The 22,324-nt window shown below is 44.0% G+C and overlaps 1 protein-coding gene across 2 annotated transcripts in view; it reads left to right on the top strand.

The window, feature by feature from the left end:
* LOC146201496 (uncharacterized) overlaps nt 1-21,647 on the top strand; it is a 74,086-nt gene extending 52,439 nt beyond the window's left edge. The window contains exons 5-6 of one of the 2 annotated variants that reach the window (XM_084587619.1): nt 13,132-13,246; nt 21,346-21,647. The gene's annotated coding sequence lies outside the window, so the exon portion shown is untranslated. The remainder of the gene's footprint in view (nt 1-13,131; nt 13,247-21,345) is intronic. The other variant, XM_084587617.1, reaches the window with a different exon arrangement.
* Nucleotides 21,648-22,324: the final 677 nt, after the last annotated feature.

Consider the following 22,324-nt stretch of genomic DNA (forward strand, 5'->3'; position numbering starts at 1 on the left):
GAGTCGCTGGAGAAAGATTTGATGTTGGGAAAGGTTGAGGGTCGCCGGAGAAGGGGTAGGCAGCGAACGCGATGGTTAGATGGTATCCTCGAGGCACTCCAGATGAAGTTATGGGATGTTAGGAAGATAGTGAGGGACCGGAAAGCGTGGCGTGATGTGGTCCATAGGGTCACGAAGAGTCGGACACGACTGAACTGAACTGCTCGGTAAATAGCCATTTAATTACAAGATGCCATCTTCAGGACCATGTCATCATCAACAACTGATATAGTAAAGATTTTTGCCAGTCCTCGTGACTTTTTTTAAAGGGTCCGCAAGCGGCGTTTTAAAGAAATATGCCCGACTTTGTTTGCATTTTTTTTTTTTTTTTTGAGGCGTAATAGATCAAGTCCATTTACAATAAATGGGATGTGTGCCATTGTCAGGTTATTTGGGCTTGACTGTATTCTCCCAACACTTAAAGCCACTACATGAAAAAGGAAGTGTGTGAATTGAAGCTTTGTCACTAACCGAAAGTGTGTTTTTCCTTTCCCAAAATGGCCATTGGAAAATGCGGGAGCAGACTCATTTCTGGAGTGTGGCACCTAGTCCTGGGATCTCCAGCTGCTTTGTTACTAACTGAAAGTGTGTTGTCCCTTTCCCAAAATGGCCATTGGAAATTAAGGAAGCCTCATTTCTGGAGTGTGGCACCTAATCCTGGGATCTCCAGCAGCTGGTTTCAGTTGCTATTGCGTAGTTGCTGGTGACTGCATGAGCATCTGCTAGACCAGTGGTTCTCAGGACCCCTTGTGGACTAGTGGAAAGGGTGGGGGACCCATTAAGGCAGGGGGGTGATGTCATGCAGACTGCTGTGGCAGTTCCAGAGGAGCAGGTCGCGGAATCAAGATTGAATGAAGGCTGAACTCTAAAAATGCGTGCTTGATAAAGCTGCGTTCAGGCTACAGTCGCATCTGTCATAAGTGTCGTATTTATACCGTTTTGCATAGTTGCCAGAATGCCCGTTTACATAGTTTGCAGCTGCCTATGTTCACACTGGTCTGTTCGGTAAGATATGTTCTTTACGACTGGCTGATCACCACTTTGGGCTAAATGGGTCTCTCATTTCTCAACATGGTGCCGGTTGGCAAGTGGCTGCAAGCAGATGCCAAGGCTTTTCCAGCTCAAAATGAGCTCATCATCACCTATATGAGCTCAGTCTATGCAGATGGAGGCGTAATAGAAGAATGTGGGTTCATCAAATATTGCGCGTGCCTCTTCCACAGGCAGTGTGACAGTGGCCTTGCACACCAGCTTCCATCCTTCTGCTTCCTCAATACTTTTTCAAACTTCTGATGCTGCCTCTCGGATGGGTTTCACAACACTTGGTCAAAGGAGCAAGGTAGCGTGTGATGTCCACGCCAACGCCCGCAGGAACACATATCACAATATTTTTAATCGCAACAGATGAGAAAGACAGGCACTGCCTCGAGCAGGCAAAGGTCTAAGAAGAAAAGAAGAGGTCATATGGAGAAAATTGCAGGGACCTGCAGTGTAAACATTCTAAAGAAATTGCAGACATGATACACATGATGTGGACATGCCCTAGCTACAGTGAACCAGACAGGAATATGGAGTCCTGGGAGGCTATTTAATGGTCAGGCAGAAAGGAGTCAAAAGAAAATCGCCCATCTAGCCCTGGATGAATCCTAAGAGATATTCTAGCCTGCTGATAGGGGAGGAAAATGACTGCGGTCAAGACTAGTCTTCATCGCCCTCTAATTTCTTGATTGGTTCAAATAATTTTTTTTTTCATTCATCCGTCCATCTATCCATGCATCCTATCTGCTCCAATGCCGGCGCCTGTCTCTACTGGTACATTTTCCTTTTCGACAACCCCGGTTCGCACGTACTTCCGAACTGCGGACCATCTGCATTCCTACATGTGATATCCAGTATACCAGTGCCCTAGAGCGGTCTTGGAGATGGTTCTGGGGCGCATGACAGATGTGGAAACGTCCGCTAAATGCATCCCATTAAGTCCGTAGATACTGTTTTTTTTTTTCTTTTACGATGGTCTTTCGAACATTTATGGGTCCACGCAAGCTCCATTCTCTGGCCTAACCGCAACCTCACCACGCATCAGCCTTTCGCTGCAGGCCAGCTGCTCCCTCACATAATGTCAACGAAGCTTGTCTTATACACGCTTGTATGCGTCTGCTCGAAAACTGAAAAAAAAAAAATAAATAAATAAAAGTCTAAAGAGGAACAGCAGGGGGGCGGGCCAAATATGCTTCAGTGTGTTCCCCTCCTGCGCAGAAGCCTAGCATATTAACTGCTTGTATTTCTTCATCAAAATACGGCCACTGCAGCTGATTCCAAAAATATCAACCCATGCACTCCTGCCATAGACACCCATAGCCTGACCCGCTTCCATAGATGCCCTTGAATTTGTTACAGTTCAAATTCCTACCAAGATCTGTGCAGCAGTTTTGTGCTAGATCTCGTGCAGATTCGAACGAAATCAGTGATGCACTTGTGTGAAAATTTGGGGCCCACAACCTCTGTGCCAGAAATCGGCGCTTCGCCTCATGTGGCAGCAACACCAACACTGGAAAAACACCGCAGCAGGTATGTCACGCAGGCATAGCCAATCAGCTGCGCCAATGCACTGGAATGAAACGAGCAGCACACCACCGTCAACATTATCAACTCTCGCCCGGCGCCGTAACCTCACTTTCTAGATGACGGGAAGCATATGATTGCTGCAAGTTTGTCTGCACATAAAAAAAAATTGAAAAGCATTTACTGCTTTGTTCAACGCACTGGCTATTTGTAGTCTAGCATCGTTTTGCATTTGTTTGTCTTAGGGAAATTTCAATCGTTAGTCGTAGAGAACTGGCCTCTGCTGTACTTCTTTTATGAGAGGCTGGTCATTACACGGCGAAGAAGTTTCCACCCTGCACATTATCAAGCTGCGAGCAGACACAATCACCGACACAACACAAATAATACTGGCATGCCAAGACACTGTAGCAGTGTCGGATGATGTCGCCTGCTAGCCGGTTTGCAAGCGAAATTTGGGAAGGCTGGAAGCCCTGTGACCGGGAAGGGAAAACCGAAACGATTGTGCGCATTGGTTGCGGAGTAACACCTACATCTATGCTAGTTGTAAAAGTCGCAGGCCCGCTAACATTCACGCCCGCGCAGGCAGCAGACATTGCGCACCTTATGCTCAGTGCAACAGTAGTCTGAACAGACACACTGTTTCTTTTTTTAATGCTTGCAATCCTTACTAACACTTCGTATGTAGTGCACATAGTCTGAGCGTGGCTTAAGTCAGCGTACCATGGTGTGCAGAGGACGTGGAGAAGAGGTAATCCCTTGGCGTGCATGCCGCTAGAAGGGTTTCAACTCTTCCTTACATTGCGCCGCTCGCTCTTCGGACACCCGCGACTGGTCGCATTGCGGCCCCAACCATCAGTACAGCCAGAGCTCTAGTTTCACCGAAGCTGGCATCAGCAAATGACGTAGATGCCTTTTCTCGCGCACACTCACTCTTCGTTTCCACACTCCTCTTGCGTTTCTTTGCTTTGAGAAACTAAAGTTAGTTTTGAACATCCGTGCTTTTAATCTTGCAAAACTCTCTAGCCAGGCCAGAGCTATTTATTGCATGACCTTTCCTTCCTTCTTTCCTTCTCTTCCTTTATTTCTTTGTGTGTGTGCAGGTTTTGCTGACTCCCGTTTGAGAAACATCGAGATGTATGCATCATACTTGGGTACGGTTACGATTACGATACAGCTAAAGTAAGCTCAGAGCCTCATGTCCTCTATTTGGTGCATGCCACTGTGCCGGTTCCAGTGTGTGTTGGTCAGACATAGATACGTGGCAGGTGCAGATGTGGGTGCTGCGCTTGTGCAGGTGTGCAGCGCATAGCATGGTGCACCTAGGAAGTGTCCACAGAGTTGGAGGAACTTGCATGTTCGTTGCACACACATTGCAGTGCGTTCTGGGAGGTGGTGTGTTAAACTGAGACCGCAGAAACCAAGTATTCCGCAACAGTTATTTACTTGAGACAAATACCTGCAGAATTTAAGTACCAAAATCTTAGTCGAATATCAAATGCACTATTGGAATTGGAATATTCATCAAATATTTTCACAGGCCTACATACTGTGTTTGAAGGTTATGGAATGTGGTAGTGCAAAGAAGAAGTTGTACTTTGTACTCCTTGAATGTAGGAGGAACATTGGTGCAAAAAAACTTTGTTGGCTGTTTCTGTGTCTTTTTACCTTAACACTCATGTGCTTCCATCGAAATTGAGGTTTGAATATTAATCTTAGATTTTTTACTAATGAGACAGAATTTAAAGTGTCAATAGTTGTGCATCATGATGGCAAGCAAGATGTAGTTTTTTTATGTATTGGAACCACACCATTTTTTTAAGTTTGAGTTAACGTTACTGTTCATAAACTCTTTTGTAATTGATGTACAGGTATGTAGTGGCATAGCCAGAAATGTTTTTCAGGGGGTGTTAAAGGCTGGGCAGTTTCATCACGAATAGGGGTAGGGTCGTCAAAGTAGCCGAGGAGTTCTATGCTGACCTTTACAGTAGCCGAATGGTGAGGAAAATAATGAGCTCGGCAGTAGTGAAAAGTAGTCAGACGTTCCTCAAGTGACAATGGAAGAGGTTAAGAAAGCTTTAGAAACTATGATAAGGGGGAAAGCAGGTGAGGAGGATCAGGTGACCAGATTTTTTGAAGGGGTATTCACACGGGGGAGTCCTTCGGAGAAGGGGTGTGGGGGCACTGCCGGCTGGTGGAACACCCTTCCGTGCTCCCACATTCAGACACGTCATGGAGTACGAGAGGGTGTCACTGTTGCCAAATGACACAGGCCTTGGCGCGCGCCGAGGGAGCGCGCGCCTGCACTACCTCGCTTCTTCGCCGCAGCCAGGTTCAATGTTCACTGTAGGAACGTTAAACTCTGCTAGTGTGGATGGCGCGGAAAAGGGACGAGAAAGCCGGAGATGGGTTTACGATGAAGTAGTGAGGATATTTTATGTAAATATCACATTCAATGTCAAAATAAGAGCATAGAGACAAGGTAGGCATCAGAGCCACAACGGGAACTGAATAAGAACGCACACCCTTGCTCTTTTTTTTTTTCATTATTACTAGGTCCCTAGACGAGGACTGCAGTTAGATAAAAAATGAAATAAAATCAGAGTATTTAATTTATCTCGCTCAACTGTACAACGAACGACCAAGAGCCAGTCGCAGTTTGAAAAATTCCATCCCCATTCTTCACACTGTGACTGGGCTTGAGCAGTTTGCAGGATAGTACGAGATTGGTAGTTTGTACACAAAAGTCATTATATGAGAACACAATAATTATGTACCGCATATGTCAAGTGCAGTTTACGAATCATGCACGTGCTGAACTTGACAGGAAAAAAAGTTATGCATGACACTTGCTGCAACAGCAAAAGTTGAGCACGAAACAAATGACGTCAAGAAAAACGCTGCACCACAGAGGTGAGGTATCACAGCTAATTATTTTGAATATTTTTCTGTGGCCATGCCATGTTTTGCAAGAATATTCGGTGGGTTTGAAAACTGCAGCACAATGATTATGTATAATAATGGGGGGGGGGAGGGGGGTATTCTGCTAGGAAAACTGGCTACCCTTATACGCAGTGCCTGGTGTCTTTGACAGTACCGAATCATGGAAGAACGCTAACGTTATCTTAATTCGTAAGGATGGGATGCTAAGGACTTAAACAATTACAGACAAATCAGCTTACTAACTGTTATGTATAAGGTATTTACTAAGGTAATCGCTAACAGAATCGGGACAACCACAGACTTCAGTCAAGCAAAAGATCAAGCTGGTTCTTGGAAAGAGTACTCTACTATCGATCATATCCATACCATCAACCAGATGATGGAAGAATGCTCGGAATATAACCAGCCTTTATACATAGCATTCATTGATTACGAAAAAGCATTTTACTCAGTAGAAACCTCAGCAGTCATGCAAGCATTGTGAAATCGGGGTGTAGACGAGCCTTATGTGAAAGTACTGGAAGATATCTACAGTGGCTGCACAGCAACTATAGTTCTGCATAAAGAAAGTAACAAAATTACTATAAAGGAAGGTGTTAGGCAAGGAGACACGGTCTCCTCAGTACTATTCATAGCTTTCTTATTCTGAGACTTGAAATGGGAGCAGTTAGGGATAAGGGTTGATGGAGAATACCTCAGTAATCGGCGATTCGTTTATGATATTGCTGCACTATATAACTCAGAGGATGAATTGCAAAGAATGATGAATGGCCTAGACAGGAAAAGCAAAAAGGTAGGCTTGAAAATCAATATGCAGGAGACTAAGGTAATGCTCAACACTCTCGGGGAGGAACAGAAGTTTACAATAGGTAGCGAAGTGGTAGGTGAATATGTCTACTTAGAACAGGTAGTAACCGCAGATCCGGATCATGAAAGGGAAATGACTAGGAGAATAAGATTGGGATGGAGCCCATTTGGAACATACTTGCAAATTATGCCTGGCAGCTTACCAGTATCGCTAAAGGGAAAGTATATAAATCAGTTGCATCTTACCTGTACTCACCTATGGGACTGAAACGTAGAGGTCAACGAAAAGGGTTCCACTTAAGTTGAGTGCAGCACAGAGAGCTATGGAGCGAAAAATGGTAGGCGTAACGCTAAGAGATAGGTAGCATGAAGAGTGGGTCAGAGAAGTAAGTTGAGTTAATGGCATTGTAGTGGCACGGCCGCTCGATGGAAGCGCACTAGGTGCGGCCTGCTACGTCGCCCGAAACCGGCGGGAGACGCCTACTTCCAGTCGTCACCGCCGCGGCGCCACCGTTCGGGGACAGCCGCGCGCGGAGAGCTGCGCCTGGCTGCGCTTTGAGGGAGGTGTCGGCGTGGTAGAAGCCTTTTATTTTAAAGATATAAGAGCTCCGCTTCCCACAATTTGGCAACAAGAATTAGTATGTACTGTAATGTCTAGTGTGACCATGTCAGCACTTAGCGCTTGCTCGGCAAGGATGTATACTGGAGTGTACCCCAAAAAACTTGACGGTGGTTCAAGGCCACTCGATTGGAGAGCTCGCATTATCGTGATGTTGCATTCGGATCCAGTTGTTCGTCACATTAAAATGTGGCCCGGCTCTTAACAATTCGAAGCTGTTCAGCTGCCATGGTAGCCTAATGCACAACCACTTAATTAACTATGTCGCGAATTCCGTGTGTCATTTTCATACCACTTACTTATTCCTGCATACAGCTTTTATACACAAAATGATGTCAACCTGTTCTAAGCTGCCAGCGCTATCCAATAAAAAAATCTCCTACTATGAGCAACCTCTGTGAAAATGCGACATGTAACCCACCTTTCTATCTCATTATGACAAATTTTACGGTGGAAATATGAAGATGTTTATTAGGTTAAATCTAGATGATAACCTGGGATCTTCTACTCAGTTGGAGACCTTAAACTTTGTACGCCAGAACGCTATTCGTCATGGCTTCCTGCATTTTGCATGACCGGACAAAGTAAGCGCGCTTGATAGAGCCGGTCTGCCTCAAGGTGCTACGTATATGCGCCGAAAGTGTTTATTACTATTTTTATTGGCTGCTCGCAAAGCCATATAATTTTGCTGGTTCGTAATTTTCAATGAAAGAACGCGCATCGAATGTTGCTGTTGTGAAACTCTTAGCTGTGATCACAAGAATGTTCAACTGCAGCCGAGATTCAGCGAGCAGCCGAGTACGCTTATTTAATGGCCACACAAAAAAAAGGAAGAAAATTACCAATCGCAGACGGAAAACCTTTCTTGAGAGAGGTTTATGCCATAGCCATAAACATCGCTCCACTGTTGAGTTGACATTTCCAGCCCAGCTCGCTATCAGTGGGGGCAGCAACGTAATGATATCTTACATAGCGCCTTAGAATGGGCACGATCATTGTTTTTATAGATTAGCTGCAGGTACTGTGTACAGTGAGAAAACAGTGATGAAACCAAAAGTTTACACAGCTTGCTACTTCACCGGACCTCTTCAGACTTCATCATCCTGTGCTCGTAAGCTGACAAAGCTTGATTACTTCCTTTGCGGGGTACATCAAGCCTCCATTGTCCTTGGTTTTCATTAACCTGTAACTTGTCCAGTTGACTATATTTCCTGCAACAGGCTCTTGCTCGACTGACATGTCGCCTCAAAACCATTACCAAATATCGCATAAATTAAGCAACAACCTGGTAGTGATAAACAAAACTTGGGGTTCTTAAGTCTCCTTGAGGAGCCTCGTTGAGTGCCCGCACTTTGCTACCTGCTTATTCACCGTATCCCGTAATTGCTGCCTCTGTCGCATATCATTACAAAGCAGCCTTAAGCCACCGCATTATATGAAATAGCACCCTACACATAGCTACATAAAGCCCCTCTTTACCGAAGCCGTACGAACGTGCTCTATAGGAGTATAGTGTGCCTAACTTGGGATCTAAGGGTCCCGCTTTCAATAATTCCCATTTCACCCTTACATCTTATCGACTCTCTCTCGTTTGACAGCTCCTGCTGCATTGAACATGTCATGTGTTCTCATTGAGCCAAAGGTGTCTGGCCATATAACCAACTAAAGTGCCTCTTACCAGACAGGTTTTTTTCCCACTTTCCGCCGACAGAGCGGGCGCCGGATTTTCTGTGGTGTGGAACGTGGCTTTTCATTTTATCGCATCGGCTCAAACAGTCTCAACAGTATAAACACATGTTGTATGCACAGGCTCCTTTACTTGCAAGGCCACTCAAACTAGCGCTGCAAAATTTAGAACAAATTGCAAGCTTATATAAAAAAAATCCTTCGTAGCTTTTTCTGATATGTCCTCGCAACATAACCTGCGAGAAAAGCTTCTGGTGCTACCTCATTGTGTTCATCTGCTTCACAACACATCGTTAAAAATCCTAGTTCACTGGCCAGCTCCCTGGTAATTAAATAGGTTAAACAACGTGACGGGAACACTGAAAAAGAGGACGACACAATTAGCGCGGTTCTGCCGTCTTCTGCTCCTGTGTTCCCGTCACGTTGTTTGCACGGTTAACCTATAATTAATCACCAACAAGTCCAATCTGCTGTCCCTTGTAGCAAATTCAATGGCAGCTGATAGGGCATTATGCTTCAGCATCTGGACTTTTTAACCTCAGCGCCGCTTTCATTTCAGAGGTAGCGAGTGCATTTCCACTCCTCGGTGCTGCCTTTGCCTGAAGCGAGCTCAGCAGATAAAATTAGAGGGTCTCTTAGATGTCTCTTAAACGCAGGACGGCGAAAGCCTACCCTTCTCCTATCATTGGCCTCTCATTGTTTGCCACAGTTCGTCATTTCAAATCGTCGTTTAATATATTGGTCGTTTCTCAGTCATGATGAGTCTGCCTGCGTAGTCATTGTAGCCCTTATCACTCATAACTAAGCAGGTTACTCATTTAGAATCAGCAGTGGTCATTACATGTCGTTTCACATATTGGTCATTTCATCATTATTAACTATTATTACTCATTAGCATTAGTCATTACCTCTATCAATGTCTATTTATAACTTTTATTGAATACCTATCACCATCAATCATTTTCATTCTTAATCTCCCTCCTTGCATGTCCGTTTTTGCGACTGGCACACCAGTGCACAGATGCGACGCACAGATAACAGGCACAGCTTCTGCGCATAGATTTTCGCTCCATGAGCCTAGAACGGCTTTCGCCTTAAAAAACAAATGCATCCAGTATCAACGTTAACGTGCTTGCACACGCACACAGAAAAAAAGTTTGCGTTTACCACGCAGACGCGAGGCGAACACGCCCTGAAAGGAAGCAAACCGCGCGCTCAGAGCCGGCGACCCCGGCGGCGACGTGTCCCCGAACAGTGGCGCCCTCAGCAGAAATAGCGGGCGCAACTGTAAACTCCCCAAGGACGCGCTTGCCCATTGACGGCGGCGCGACGCAGCAGGCCGCACCCAGTGCGCTTCCATCGAGCGGCCGTGGTAGTGGAAATCGAGAAGAAGAAATGGGCATGGGCAGGGTATGTAGTGCGAAGAGAGGATAACTGATGGTCGCTTAGGGTAACAAAGAGATTCAAGGGAAGGAAAGCGTAGCTAGGGGGGGGGGGGGGGGGGGGGGGGCTGCAGAAATATGGGCGGATGAGGTTAAGAAGTTCGCAAGGGGTCAAGTGGATGCAGCTAGCACAGGACAGGGTAGAGGAATGTGGGAGAGTCCTTCGTCCTGCTGTGGGTGCAGTCCGGCTGATGATGATGATGGTGGAGCCATAAGGGAAAGTATGCAGGCATGTAGGAAAAAAATGTAAAGTTGGCTCCGAACACAGAAAGGTGGCACTGTGTGCTCAGAAATTAAGAGAGTAAAAGTGCAACGAGAGGTAGGGACAGGAATAAAGAGCTGAACATTTGCAGCTCTGTGGAGCACAATGCGGCGATGGCAAGAAGTGGAGGTGTGTGTTTGCCCTGTTGCCGCACTTGACTGTGGCTTGTGGTTCTCATCTGTTGCCTCTTAAATAACAGAAGCAATGGCAGAGAACGATGTGCTCTTGCAAGGCTTTGATTTTTCACTTGAAATCACACTCTCTTCAACTATGCAGCACATTGCATTCATGCTACAGAGGTACTTCCATGACATAGAAACAAAAAACAATCTTAACTGAAAAAAATTGTACAAAACGATAAGAGCAGGATGAAGGTATATAAATAAATGAACAAGAGTTGTTTAAGTAAGTAGTCATTTAATTACTAGAGACAGCATCTTCATTGCCATGATATCACCAACAACTGATGTTGTAAAGATCCTCATATTGCTAAGAATTTTGCTGGTCTGAGTGGCTTTACTATAAAGGAAGTCTACTTGTATCATGTTCATAATTAAAATAAATTGCCATGTTTGTTCCTTAATATTCTTGAAAAGCCAAAACTGGAGAGTGTGTCACAGCCAGAAACATGAGACTACAAAAGGGTTAATTTGAACTTCAGGAATTTTAAATTTTTGTATGATGTGAATGGCACTATTTGATCCGATGAAGCTGAATTGAGGTCTATGCATAAGAAGCCCGTGAATGTGAATGCGGGCTGGTTCTGCCTTGGATAATTCAAGCCACTCCTAGGTGGCCTGGCACCAAGCACATGGCTTAAGCATAAGGCTCCGAAATGGGAAGGTAAGAATGAGGAGAGCAAAGGTAAAACCATCGAAGACCAGCGCCATGACGGCATGGTGGCTGGAAAGAGGAAGGTGGCGATTGTGACAGTGGCTACATCCTTCCCGCTTCATGTGACCTCAGAGACGTGCAACTGGTACAGTAAGAGCTCGTTACTGTGACCCTATTAATTTGAAAGCCTGAATAATTCAAATTGCAAATGCAGTTCCATGGCCAAAAGCCCATGTGTATCTATGGCTTGGATGGTACGGGTCTGATATTGGCTAATTTAGTTAATTTGAACAGGATTCCAAAACAGGTTGTGTCCAGGTATGATTGGCACGGCAAGCGATAGTCAAAATAGTAAATGCGGTTACGGTCAAACATGTGTTAAGTAGCAGAAAGCCTTATACCCTCTTTACACGACCGGCTTAACCACGGTTACGCTTCACCGAGGTTACTGAACTTAACCACGGTTAACCGCCAATCGCGGTTAGCTGTGCTTACACAGCTCGCCGCCATTCTCGGTTATGGCCGCCACTGCCCATAAAGTACAACCCAAGCGACACGGTGATCTGCGGAACTAAGCAGCATTTACAAATATCTTATTTATAATGTAGTTTCTGGAGTGCCGTCCGACAAGGCGTCAACAACGCGGTGAAGCCCCTCACGATGGCAGCACCTCATCGACCACCGTAAACACCGCCGCGTTGGCCCTTCCTCCCGCAGACCGTACACGAATGACACGGTGGCTCGCTAGTGCCGACATCAGAAACAAAGCGTGCTAAATTTATTGGCATCTGGAATACTGAGCCGAATATCAGGATGAATTGTGCTAAATTTATTGGCATCTGGAATACTGAGCCGAATATCAGGATGAATTACTCTTAAGGATCACTGACCAGCGGCATTGCTGGCAAGACTGATAACCGCGATACTATCAAGTTTCTGCTCAAGCCAGCTGCCGCCGGTGCATTGCGGCTCACCGCTCTGCTTATACTAGCTCTGCGATTAATGCTTCGTTAAAGTTAATCATATCGTTATGTTACGGCGGCAGAATAGGATTCACAATAAGGAAGTTTCATGAGTACACCATTTCGACAGCGCTGATCAGTTCCAAAGCGCCGACCGCCGGGCTTCGAAGAGAAATAATTTAGCCCTATCGACGACTAGGGGGCTACGCACCCCGCCGTAGTTCGCCGCGCTCGCACGCTTCACCGCCGAGGTAAGTGTAACGTACCTCAGCCTGCTCGCAGCATCCCGCACTGCAAGCGTTGCGAACTTGTGCACTTTCATTACAAAGCTAAGACCGCTTATTTTTTGACGTTCCGCGCTCAGCAACAAGCTGCGCAAACGATACTGCAGACACAGGGCGGGGCTTCAGTACGCAGACGCTTGGCTGCAGGCCATAACCGAAGACGCCGGGCGACACAGTAGACACCGCCTATTCAATATGGGCAAACGAGTACACTGTTGAAGCAGACACGCTCGTACGTTTCGCGCACTCGGGTGCCGATGAGCAGCCTCCGTCAACAGACGCCTCCATAGCCTCGGTTAACGACGCAAACCGAGGTCGCCAAACTTGGTTTGCGATAACCGCAGTTAGGGTGTAACCATGGTTTGGTCTACTGTGTAAATGGGCTAACCACCTTTTCGCGTAACCGCAGTTACGCTAACCATGGTTAACTTTGCCCGTGTAAAGAGGGTATTACTGAGCTGCAGCTGCAAGCGACAAGAAGCTAGACTGAAATTTGAGAACTAGTAGCTGCAACCAAAATAAACATGTTCTTGTGGGACTGAATTAGAACTAGATGGTGCTTGCTTATGCACGGTTTGGCATTTGCACTAATGCTTGTTTATTTTTTATCTTTAGGCCAATTCTTGTAAAAAGAAATTTTGCTTAAAATATCTTTGTCTAATGATTAATATGTGCCTATTGATTCTTTCAGGTATGATTTGGAAAACAAATTCTCACGCTAGTGCAAGCAACGAAATGGGCTGGCCAGTTCTTATGAGCCATTTCTGCATGAATCTGATATTTTATGCAATGCAACGCTGCTCCAGGTAAAGCAACATGAGCAAGGCTTGTTCCATGAGTTTTTCTTGTATATCATGTTTGAGCTCGGTGGTCATGCTACTAGAAATCCAGCGAAGTTGTACATTTTTTGTTAAGGCGAAACAAGCGGCACTCGCCAGTCTCCAGCAAAGTTTCAAGGGCTGTATCAGCAACCTACTTGTCTGTGTAAGGTTGTCCTCAGCTTAAACAGCAAGTTGACCTTCTGTGTAACGAAGCTCCATGTAACAAGTTGCTCAATATTTGACGCTTCTCAGTTTCCCAGCACCACCCCCATTGAAGCGCCTGTGCTTGGAAACGCAACAGTTTACCTTTATATAACAAACTTGGCAGGACTGCACAAAAGTTTCATGACTGTAAAGCACAAACTGATGTAATGGAAACTTCTGCAATCGCAACAAGTGACCGCAGTTAATACAACGCGCTGTGCTCTAGTGATGATGGCACATCTGTGTGGCAAATGCAGCAGCCTCCGCTGCTGCATTTGAAATGTGGCACTACAATAGCCCATGCTTGAAAGCGGTAAACAGTAAAGGGACAAAGAAAAAAGATGGGACAAACAGTGTGTGCTCATTGCTTCAAAGCGGTTGCTTCCAAAATCTTAGCGCCCGTTTTTTGTGGGAGTTTTTTGAGGCAACGGTAGTGGGCAGACCGAGAGCGGAAACATGTATGGAACCCTGATCAACTTGTAGTTGTGTCATGTGAGCTGCGGCAGAGGTGGTTGTGGCTGCTGCCTTAGTTGCTCAGCGCCGTTAGAGTGACCACAGAATATTTCAACTACAATTCAAGTAATGGGGAGTTTACTGTGAACATTCTCAAGGTGTTATCACCTTCATTTAATTCTTATTTTGGTTTCCACTATGCATTATCCTTTCAAGTCTTCGTATGAGAACTGTGTGTATAAAAATCCTGGATGTAACGAAAAATTGCAGATGTTTTTCAGTTTTGTTACAACCAGGTTTAACTGTATACCTATTTGTTGTGTGACGTTTTGCACTAACCCTGAATAATAGCTTGCTGTGAAAGAAGCATGCTTTTAGAGAAAAAGACTAGATTTAATTTCATCTTGTGTTGTTTTCATTCGGGCATTCTAATGACACAGCATTCACTCCACTCAGGCATCATCCCCCCCGGTGAAGTTATTTGTCTCCCAGCTCGCCATTGCAATACACTGTACAGCTGCACTGTTATGGAGTTTATCCTGCCTTCGCAGGAATTTAGGCAACAGTATAAGCCATGTTACTAAAGCAGAGATAGATGCATCTGACACGGTGGCAAGGAGGCTCGCTTGCACAACCCTGTCAAGTGCAGCATGAAAAAGAAGCATTAGGAAGGTTGAAACACACGACGCTTATTTCACATAGGTGAGCATGCCTCTCGGTTCCAGTGCGCATGGCTGATGCGATACAGCCAGACCTTTCGTCAAGCCGCACTTCATTTGCCAAAAAGTATAGACTTTTTGTAGTAGGGTGCTGCTACATTGGATGTTGGGCTGTGCGCGTAGCACAGGAAATGCTGATAATTAAGCTCCTTCACGCTCACCTCAGAGCCTGAAACTGTTCCTCCCGGGGATTGTGGATAGGTTTATAGCGAAGAGCTTCTTGCCTTCGCTATGTCTTCGCCAAATCCCTTCCAGCGCCCACATTCTCAACAGCTCATCACAGAAATCGAAGTCCTCAAATCATAATAGCCGAGGCCATTATCCACGCATCCCCTTTGAAATGGGGCAATGGCACTTACTGTCATGCTGAGCTCTGTTTATTGTTGTATTCGTAGTTTTCTTTTTCTTTTTTTTTATTCCCAGACATATAACCTTGAGCCACCTCGCTGCTCTTCAGCCACCAATCTTTCAGTCGTTTTTTTCCTAGCCTCCATCACAGATTCATTCACTGCCTCATTTGTGATTTTGCCATAGGTATGTAGTGCTAACCTTCTAACAGCTGTCTGGTTTATTTCTAATCTTGAGTATGCCTCTGCCTTTAAGCATAAAACCGCATTCCCGAAAGTAAGCCTTGGTACAATTATTCCTTTCCAAATACCCCTAGTACCTCATACCTATTGTACACCCACAATGCCATTTCATTATCCCAGCATCTCTTCGCCCTTTTTGCCCTAACAGATGGTGCTTTTTCATGCACGCCAATCCTTTCTTTACCCATCTGTACTCTGCTGTTCTGGGTATTTCTTGGCCTTTATTGTAAATTCCTGATCAGTTGAGTCATTGAAAATCATCATACCTGACTTAATTACACTAATATTGAAACCCAGAGCATCTCTATCTCTGCAGGAATGAACCAGATTTTGTGAATCTTTCTGGCTGTCTGCTAACGTACAGTATCTTCGGCATACATTTAACGGGAAGGTGCTGCCCTACGATCTTTCCGCCTAATCTGCATGACCGAATAAAACTTAGATTACCTTCTTTAAACTTCTTTTTGTATTTACTGTGTAAAGCATAAACAACTTTGCATACTTCTTATCTCTTCCAATGTAATTTCAACTCTATTATCTCGATATATTTCCTGTAGGGCGTCATTATCTCGTGACCGACACCATCATTTAGTATTTCCACAGGACTTCCCTGTTTATATCCAGGAAGGCTAAGGGCCTGTTTTCCACCCTAGCTATTTCAATGCGTTCGTTAAGCATGAACAGGCTATCATCTAAGAGCCTACCGCTTCTAAACCTGTTCGGAAGTTCTCAAAGTATCTTATTGCTTTCTACTCATGACTGCATTTTTAATTTCACTGCCTGCATTGCCCGCCTGTATATAACAGATGTTATCTTTATCAGTCTGAAGAATTTATGTGGATCCTCTATCCTGTCCAATAATAAATTAAATTTGCTTATTCATTATGACTGTTTTGAAATGCTTTTAACATTTCCTTACTTGTTGGACCAAGTTGATTAATCATCTTGCTTGGAATTTCCTATAATCTTGTGGATGTGCATTTAGGAATACTAATCGCTTCCACCCTTTTCCCGTTTAAGTTTGTCAATTTTAAGTTGCTTTTTTCCTGTGGTCCTGTGTTGCTCCCTTATTTAAGATTACCCTATCGTCTCACAGTGTTCGCTTTCTGTAAACATTTTCCCGCGGCATCTTGAATCCATTCCTGCTTTGTTTTATTCCTTTTACCCAGCCAGCTTATATGACTCCAGAATTTTCTTGGCCCTCCTTTAGTTGCATCACCAACTTCAGCTATACAGCAATCAGTGGACTGCTTTCTTACTCTGGATAAGGACAGGTACTTCGAGTCTCTTTTGTTGATTAGGTTCCGATTTTTTTTACGTAACCGTGTCTGCTTTGCTTTTCTGTGTTCCCTTGAAGCTACCTGTCATTGTTTGATAGCATCCCTAAATTCCTTATTTAACCAGCTTTGCGGCTTCCTCTTCCTATTACAGCAGTTCGCTACTTGTTTCATTTTTAATGGTGATGTGTAGTTCTAGCCTATTACAATCCTACTTTTCCATGGGAAATTCATCTATTGCTTTGTTTCTTTTTAATAAACTAGCGATGTGGGCAGGGTGAAAATGGATTTAAGTTTTCTCCACAAAAAACGTGGCTGTTCTCTTCGCCGTCAAATCAGGCTTACAAACCAACCTCAACCTACACCTAAATTAATGGGTATAACTTGACAGGAAGCTCGCGTTTCTACCACCCATAAACAGCCTCGCAAAGAATGCTTCTCTATCCCTAAACATATTGAAGATGCTGTCACAGAAACACCGGGGCTTTAACAGAGCCTGCCTTTTGCACATCTTTCGTTCTGTAGTGCGCTCTTCCTTAGATTATGGGTGCATCAAGTACGGGCCAGCAAAATAATCTTGCCTAAAACATGCAGGTTTAGTGCAAAACCTTGGCCTGTGGCTTTGAATGTGTTCATACAGAACATCCCCCATAAATAGCTTCCACGTAGAAACAAACGAACCACCCCTCGCGGACAGTAAAATGCTGACGTGCGCTTACATAATAAAAATTAGGTCCCTCCCAACTGTTACCCTGCAGTCAAAAGTATTCACCTAGAATACTCTTTAACAACAAACCCTAAACAATAAGACCACTAATGCTCCATTTTGAATAGAAATACCAGGAATAATTAAACATACTTGATACACTTGCAAATACTGCCCGTAGTCCTAACCCCTTGGTACAGTTTCCCCTCTGTATGTGACCTCACACTAACACACAAACAATGTGAGTGTTCTGGTCTTAGATGAAAAGTACAAAGGTCACTTGGCATTTTATACAGACGGTTCTAAAGCACCTTTCTATGTTGGTAGTCTTGTAGTAGAAGGCGAATTCGAAAAAAAAAAAACAGAAAAATACAGGTTATCTCAGTGTGCCTCAATTTTTACTGCCAAATGTTACGCCATCTCAACTGTAAAAAGAAAAGAAAAGAGAAACTGAAAAGAGTATGATCTAAACCGACTCACTCAGTGTAATCGTAGCACTACACTCCAGAAATGCAACGGAACTCTTATTAAGAAAAGTAATGCATTACATAAGAGGTGAAACACCAGGACATACAATGAAATTCTGCTGGGTGCCAAGTCATGTAGGGATCATCAGTAATGAACGAGCTTATGTATGTGCCACAGCCGTGTGGAAAAGTAAATGCACCGCATAAAGATGCCATAAAATTTGTGCAGCGAAAACTGGAAGAGAAATAGCAGGATTTATGGGACAGGCAGGATGTCTAGCAACCAGGTAAACTGGGAGTTGTCAGGGAAATATTATGCACCGGGAAAAATCAGTGAAACGTCAGGGAAACCATCAAAAATTTCGCTAAGTCGGGGAAAGTCTCACGATATATATTCTGCAGTGCATTATTTTCATTTTAAGCTGGTGCAGAGCAAGTATGTTATTCATGCAGATTTTAAGCACGATGTATTACTTTGATGCCAGCGCATGGCTGAGCTGCCACAATAGAAGAACTAATACGCACATGAGGTGGGTATTCAATAAAATACGTGAAAGCGCTGCGTGAGAGTAGTACGCGACAAGATGCAGAAATAACCGTGCCGGCAGCGGCCAGCGCAAATTGGATTGGCTCGGCTGTCTGCAAGGTGGGCGGCTCACGTGCTCTGAAGCTGGTATCGGTGCGTTTTTAATTTTCAGTAAGCTTTTGACGTTCTTAACGGCCATTAACACTAATGACAGTCTTTTCACTATTGTTAATAGAATGTGATTAATAAATAGCTTTTCGCTGCGAATTTTTCGTCTATGTTCATTATCATCAGCAGCTACACTTCTGAGCCTATTCACTTGTCAGGGAATTTGAACTGAAATAATTGAGGAAAACCTGGAAAAGTCTGAAATTTTGAAAATAGTGGTTAGCTGACACCCCACATAGGAGGATGGAAATCATGCAATCACTGAGAGCGTTTCATAGAAGTGGTTTTACCTGTCCATCGTATCGATCACACCCCATCTGACTCTAAACTTCATCTCTTAAAATGAGATGTACCTACATGCGAACTCTATGGAGAGGTCATCACTAACCACATCACAAAACTTGAACTAAGACAAAAGCGCTCAGTTTTATAATGAACACTTCCCACTACAACCAAGCATAATTTTAGGACAAGTCACTGATATTTCCTTTTTTTTTTTTCATTCCTAAAAGAAGTAATGCATTTAAACAAGCTATAGAATCTCTAATAGCCTTTCAAAGCCCTCTCATCAAGCAGAGATTTCAAACCTTGCTTTTGGATGTTGTGTTGTGCCATAAAACAACATGCATTCATTTAGTGCATCGAAGGACTGTTTCCTAAGCAAGCAGCAGGTATGGAAATCAACAGCCACAGGACCCAGAGTTATCTTGCAGTGCTGTTGGAGGTCGGAAAAAATGAAGGTGGCAATGGATATTGTTTAGAACAGGCAATAGGGCACCATGCCATTTTAATGTGTTGAGCCTTTGGTTTGAGAAGTTGGGCCGTTCCTTGCACTTGGCTCTTCTCGGCCACTGTATCGCTGTATCCACCAAATTTGTCGACACTTTGGAAGGCGCCTTGTATGCACAGCACGTGTGTGAGATTAAGCGGTACAGCATTGTGAGTGTGTGTTACAGCTTTTGGGACCCATGTGTGCCTGGGGTTGCTTCTCTTCCATGGTTTCGACATCTTAACACAAATTGGTGCCTAGAAACCAAAATCGTTCAGTATATATCATGCAGTAATGAATTACTGAGCCTGTAATGAATCGCCGAGTGTAATGTACATCTGCGCCCTAGGACAGTCCTTGCATGAACCAAAAACGAGGCATCTCTATTCATTTAATATGCTTGCTCTTTACCCCTGCAGAGGGAAAAAAATCATGTCATTGCTATAGTGTTGCAATGCCTCGCCATGCTTGGCAATTTACAGGGGTGGAAGTGCTGCTCCAAACTGCTTTTTCCTGCTCCATCCTGCTCCAAACTGGCTGCCTCGATGTTCTGCCACCAAATTTAGCAGAACACGGGAACAATGTCATTGCACCAGTGGCAAATATATAATGCATCTTGCACTGGGCTTAAAGCAAATGAAATTTTTGTAAGGGAAAGAAGGGAGCATAATAAATATTTGTTCGCAAGTAAATTTAGTATGAGTCATCGCTGATTGGAGATAATTGCGAAAAAAAATGCACTGTTCATGCGACAAAGCGCCTCCTCTCAGCCTTTTGAATCTCTGGTGGAGAGAAGTGAGATCAGCAAGCGAAGTAGGTAGCGGAGACTACTGTGAGCCGTTAGGAAGGAAACTTGTCAGACTGCAAAAACTGCATGAGTCATTGTAATGATTCTGCTGTGAAGACAAGCAGGTACTTCACCATTGAGCCTTTTATCAATGACAAGCTTGCCAGGCCTACGGCAGAAAAAACCATACTTGAGCGTTATGGGTTGGTACGCCAAAGCTATCAATCACTAGGAAGCTTCTCAAGAGTGTTGGAAAGGCATACGGGGTCTATTGCCAAAATATTAAATATGACCCCCAGCATTGCTCAAGCAAAGAATGATGGCAGGAGGCAGGGAAGTAAAAAAAGCTGTAGGATGGGAAGGCTACCCTTCAATGCCATGTATTTATATCCCAAAGCTGTTCCAAAATGCCAGAGCCTGCTTCCATCCCTTTAGAACTCCGCCATAGTTACAAACGGACAAGACGATCGAGTTCGTACTGCAGTCGTCTGCGATCCCACGGTAGGCAAAAGGCATGGGAGCAGCACTCACGCCAAGTTTGTCAAGGCACATTATTGTTATATGAAGGCACCTTTTTGGCAGACGAAATATCCATGTGCTCAGGCATTTCTCAGCCCTGGATAGAATCAAAAAGGATCATATAATACCAATTATCTGGGGGCTTTGACGTGTATTCTAAATAAATAAAAATAGATATGCACGAGATGGGAGCGCAAGTGTCATACCCACTAATCTGAACTCCCAAATTATTATTGCTGCTAGAGCGCACCGAAGTAGTAGACTCGACATTTGAATCTGTCAAGTCAAAATAGGTAAATGCATTAGGTCAGGCTAGATAGTCAGTTATGAATTGTGTTTTCTGCTAGTCTTTTCCATGTTTTTGCTAAGGTTGGCCTGTGTTGCATATCTTTATGTTTTGGCCGTTTGTCTTGTCAGAGATGAGTGCGAAGTTGGAAAGGCATTGAACTTGGATAAAAAAGAATCGGATTGGAGATTTTATATTTCAGAAAAAAAAAACTGCATTCATCAAAGGCATTTGACCTTAAAAATGTGCTCCAAAGCATAATTCAAATGCTCCAAAACTTTCGTTTTGTTGCTCCAAGGCTGCTCCAAAATGCTCGAGCCTGCTTCCACCCCTGAATTTGTGTTATCATATTTTAGTTTTTGTTTTAGGTAGGCTCATGAGCACATACTGCTTTTTCCTTGTGAAAAGAAACCAGCTTTTGATGTCACTTCATTTTCAATTGGGACAAAAGTCATTATAGGTTTACAAGTGCCATGAAAGATATTGAAGGGATAGGTCAACAAGTGTGTCTCAGGGAACTTTTTTCTATAATTCATGTAAACTTGATCCAAACAAGTTTCATCACAGCTCTGTTGCTTTATACTTGCTTCCTTTTCTTGTCTCTGTTTTTCAGGTTCTGAAAGATTGTACCTGCTGTGGACAGAACAGGTTTCATCGCAGCTCGTACCTGCTGTGGACAGAACAGGTTTCATCGCAGCTTGTACCTGCTGTGGACAGAACAGGTTTCATCGCAGCTCTGCTGCTTTATACTTGCTTCCTTTTCTTGTCTCTGTTTTTCAGGTTCTGAAACATTGTACCTGCTGTGGACAGAAGAAAACAGTCACTTTGCCACATAATGTTCAAATTTTGTTCTGTGTATTTAAATAAAATACCAGGAGTGTATGTTTGTGCTTAAACTTCCCCTTGATGTCTGAGCCATATTAATTGAAGCGCCTGCTTAGTCGCAGGTAGTTACTCTGTGCCATTGCGTGACGTAGTTTTCTTTTGTCTCCACCTATGACACAGCTGCAATTGCCTGAGGCCAGACGTAGTCACATAAAATGGCTTTTTGGCAGCATGAGTAGAAGCTAAATGTGCTGCGTGAATGAACAAACAGAAGCTGGAGTGATAGACTGGACAAATCGGGACGCTGTGCTGTGGGGCCGTCTTTCGTGTGGTAGCTGAAGCGACTGCATAGGGGCAGCATTTTATGTGAAATTTGTGAACTGCAACACCTCAGATGTCTAGCAGCAAGACTGCATATGCCCGAACTTTTACCGCAGGGTGTCGAACTGCAAAACGGAACCGTACCCGAATTTTTATCTGAAACCGAACCAAACCAGATTTTTTTTTTTTTTCATGTTACCTGAAAAGCGCAGCAGGAAACATTATTTTCGTTTGACTTTTTTTAGGTATGTGACAGGTTTAGTTGGTTATGTGCCAATTAAAATAATCATTACTCTTTTCCAATCCTGCTTTAATCATTGGTCAGTCAAACATTTTGCTGGGGTCCGTACAACCAAAACAGTAGAATGTACTGGAATAGGAAAGAAAACGGTATTATTAAAGCGGAGTAAAAAAATTAGTTTTTTTTTTTTTTTTTCAACTCATTT

Source organism: Amblyomma maculatum, chromosome 1 (genome assembly GCF_055883805.1).
Source record: "Amblyomma maculatum isolate TAMU_Amacu chromosome 1, ASM5588380v1, whole genome shotgun sequence".
Lineage (NCBI taxonomy): Eukaryota > Metazoa > Arthropoda > Arachnida > Ixodida > Ixodidae > Amblyomma > Amblyomma maculatum.